The 4,248-nt window shown below is 32.5% G+C and overlaps 1 long non-coding RNA gene across 1 annotated transcript; it reads right to left on the bottom strand.

Moving 5' to 3' along the window:
* Positions 1 to 213: 213 nt before the first annotated feature.
* LOC137473076 (uncharacterized) lies at positions 214 to 3,461 on the bottom strand. The gene is made up of 2 exons (XR_010998597.1): positions 3,163 to 3,461; positions 214 to 1,542 (listed from the first exon to the last, which is right to left on the bottom strand). It is a non-coding gene; the product is annotated as an uncharacterized lncRNA (long non-coding RNA).
* Positions 3,462 to 4,248: the final 787 nt, after the last annotated feature.

The following is a 4,248-nucleotide window of genomic DNA, read 5'->3' as shown; positions in this document are numbered from 1 at the left end:
TGATAGTTTATGCATCAAAACTTTTGAAATTCTTTTCATATGCAAATTAGAAAAGATAATTCCATATAATATAGTATTTTCCTTCTGAAAAAATATCTTTCTCTTTTTGTAAAATGTACCAGAATAGTCATTCACGTATTTATTGTGCCTAATTGCACTAGAGTGAACATATTATTCTGAAGTGCTAAGCTAAAGGTTACCAAGAAAGAGAAATGTATTTTTTTTTCAGTCTTGACAGTGCCTGCATAATTGCTATAGTACTAGCATGTGGATCCACAATAAATTAGAAAGAAAAAATTGAGGGTTGTTTTTTTGGTCTTGTTTTTCTGTTAAAGATAAGAGAAATTGGCATTAAATAACCAATTTGATGCCATGGTTACTTCTAGTTATTCAGATTGTTTTAATGAACAAACATGTTGATTTTGTTTTAACCTGTTCCTACTCAGCTACCACTATAACTAGAAATTCTTCAGAGAGGTGGGAGTTGGAGTTTTGGTGTGGTTTTTTTTTTCTAGTTTTACTTCTTATATTTAGATAATTTTCATGTCTCATAGACCGTGCCAGCATTACAGAGATTGCAAGAAAAATTGCTTATCAACCATGCAAATGGTTGCAAATGTATTGGCACAGGGGGAAAAAACATATTTAAAAGTCATTATCAGAGGCTATAAGCTAAGGTCAGTATGATTTATTTCAATTTTCAGAATGTATTTTGCAAAATCTTTTGAATAAAAAACTCTTCTGTGTAATTCCAATAACGTAAAAATTATAAATGAAGAGAAGAATCAACTAAAGAGGCTAAAAACACATTATTAATTTCCAGCATGGAAAATGGTTGACAGTGGGAAATCTCATGCTTCTGTATTAAGTACAATGTTATTTGTTACATTGAGCAAGCATCAGGGAAAGATAGTGACTAATAGAATATATACATATAATAGAACATATCTCTAAAGTATTCAAGTCTTAAGAGGAACTGCATGGTTTCTGAGCATTTTGGCTATGGTCCAGGAAAGCTCTTAGCACTTGCTTAATTCTAAGTGCCTCAGAGGTCTCACTGCAAAAATTCTAGCTATGCAGCATTCTGTTTTGTGCTTGTTAGATGTTGTCAAAAGTCAAGATTCCTTTTTCATAAAAGCTTGCTAGCAATTTTCTTTCTGTTAACATGTGATTAGCTGTTTATTCAGATGATGATTTTTATTTCTTTGAAATTCCCTCTTTAAAAACATAACTGACCTAATCTCTTCCTCAAAAATTCCTAGGATCAAATTTTACAGAAATTAATTCATTCTTCCAAATTCCCCAATTTGGGAAGCAAAAGCTCCTGATAACATTATCAGCAAGAGCTACAGTTTGAAACTGTCTACCAACTTAAATGATCATAGGAAAAGCATATGTGGTTCAAACAATATCATTGTTCATTTGGAGGGCTCTGCAGCATAGCTGGCCTGTCACAGAACTAATCATAGTCCCATTTATAGCACCATAATTCCACTGACATCAGTGCAAACAGCACCACTGGCATTACCAAGGAGACCGTTGCTGAAAACAGTGAAAAGACAAAGAGCACAAAAAGGGGGTTAAAATTAAATGAGATGTCTAATATTGACTCATAAATAATATTTCTTCCAAAGGATAATGTTTTTCTTTTGCAATCCATGATTACATACAAAGATAGGGATTTAATAGAAAAGTCTCATCATCTCAAGTACTGCTCAGTCCATGTGGTAATACATACATATTCTGAAAGGCATGATAGGATTTTGTGTCATATATTTTGCCACGAATACTTGGTTTGACCCCATGAATTGACATGAATTTGACTTGGAAATATCTACAGTGACTTGTTTTTATTATATTCTACTTTTAGTACATTTGTCTACAGTGAAGGGAAGCAAGGGCAAGTCACATGTTACTTAATATTCTACCCAAACCTAATAAAGATTACTTTTGCTCTCACAGTTCTGCATGAGAGAACCACAGATGGGCAGGAGTAGTTCTTGGGAGCTTCTGCTCTGAGCATTCCTGGACATGCTGTACAGAGGCAGCAGAGGATGTTGTCTGTCCCTTGAAGCATCTGCTGGAGTTGCTGACATTTGTCCACTCATTGCCATGGAGTTCTTTGGGCAGATCAAACAAGACTCTGTATTTGCATAACCAAATTTGGTCTGTAGCTGATATGGTGATGCTGTTACATTCTTGGTTTTCTAACAGGGAAAATGCTGTGTGTGTTTATTTGCAAATATAAATGTTTTAACAGAATACATCTCATATTTCAGTGCTACGACAGTATGCAAAATAAATAAATATTGAAGTCAGAAAACTCAGAGACCAGGTTCTGTGCATGTAGGAAAGAGAGCTGTAAAAAACCTCTTAGTTTCCAGGAGATACAGATAGGCTTCTATGAAGTTTCACTTATTGTTAACCTGAGGGGCTAATTTTTTATTTATTCTATTTTGGGAGGAATTTATTTGGAATTATGATGCTGCATTAAAAGATTTTACAAAAAAAAGCTGGAGAACTTTATTCATACTCATTTCAAATTAGTTTTAGAGCTCACAGAGCACCTCAATGCTTTTTTCAGAGCATCTCGGTGCAAAATGCCATAAATTTTCACATATTCCTCTACTGTGAAATGAGATCTGAGGTAGCTATAATTTTCTGTTGCCAGAGATTCATTTCTTGCATGAGATCCTTTGAATGCTGCAGCTTTCCCACAACACTAAGAACTTTACATTTTGGTCAAGGATCGTTATTTTATACAAGTAGTCAGGTACATCACCATGTAGAACATATTGTATGTCTACTGATAAGGAGCTATGAATTACAGTTCTTTAGATCTCTCTCTGCCCCAGCTTTCTGGCTCAGCATTTGTAGCATAGTATTACACATAGTACATTAAGATCATTCTGCTACCTGCAGCAATTTAGTTAATAAAACACTTTTGTATTTGTGTGTATTTCTACTTTGTATGTTAGCTAGTAGTTTTTCAGTCAATTATAAAAATCAGCTATGAAGCTATATAGGTGATTTTGAAGATATGAAAAGAAATCTTATTTCGCATCAATTAAATTAGTATAAGGAAAAATGATGACTAGAGATATGAAACAGAGCTTCAATGTAATTTTTTCTTGCAAACACTTTTTCTCTTGCTCTACATACCTGAACCATGATTGTGGTCCAATTATGATATTGATTCTAGGATAAAAGTACCTAAAAAATGCAGGCTGAAGACATTCCTCTTTTTCACATAACTGTGCTTTCAGAAGAGTAAATACTATGAAGCAGTCTGTTCCAAGACCTTCATATGGTCACTTATGCAAATCTATTACAATATTTCACGAGATACAGCTGAATTTGCCTATAGAAAGCAGATACAGAATTTCCAATGGGGAAAAAAAATTCAGTGGATGGAATTCAGTGAAGGCCATGACTTCTAATCATGACTAACATTTTGTGAAACATGGTTTGCTATTGAGCTAACAGGGTAGATTCAGAGTTCCAGATCTGAACTAAACAGATAATTTTCTTTTCTCTATATAAAAATGATATTTGTAGTTTAAAAAAAAAATTAAGATTAGGCCAGACAGTGTGCATATGCTGAAATTTTGCTGGATGAAGTTTTGGTATAGGTTAAATAGCTATTAATTGTTTGGTTTTGTATTTTTCCTTAACTGTCATTAGGCGAATCAGAATCTGCTTTTTTTTCCTGTTTTTTGTTGAAATATTTTTAAACACAACTGCAAAACAAATTATTGCTCTCAGATTTAAAAAAGAAAAAAATATGCTTCTTGCTTTCAGCTAAAATCAGAAGTTTTTTGTAAAAGGTCATACGTAATATTTTTAAATAATTAGCATGGACAGAAAATATCTCATGTTCATTACAACTGAGAATTATGGAAAGACTAGTTACATAAAAATATTTTAAAAGGTGTTTCAGTCTTTTCTCTGTTAAAAAACAGTGAACAGTGATTTAAAAAAGAATGCTTGTGCATCAGCCATCTAATATTAAAACAAATTAATTAAATTCATTATCTATGTGCTTTAACTAGCTGGTCCCAAAAATATATCTCCAATATTTTTACACAATTGAATTATTTAAAAGTTTTAATTAGTATACATGAAAATCAATATGCAGATAAAAAGAATATTTTCAGAAAATAAAGTGTTTTAAATCAACACTGATCAATAAAGTATATAATTCTTTCCCAATATGCATTTCTTTTTTGGAAAAAGCCAATAGCATAT

Source organism: Anomalospiza imberbis, chromosome 4, assembly GCF_031753505.1.
Source record: "Anomalospiza imberbis isolate Cuckoo-Finch-1a 21T00152 chromosome 4, ASM3175350v1, whole genome shotgun sequence".
NCBI lineage: Eukaryota > Metazoa > Chordata > Aves > Passeriformes > Viduidae > Anomalospiza > Anomalospiza imberbis.
Note: the sequence above shows the minus strand (reverse complement) of the source record. Positions and strands in the feature narration are given on the sequence as shown.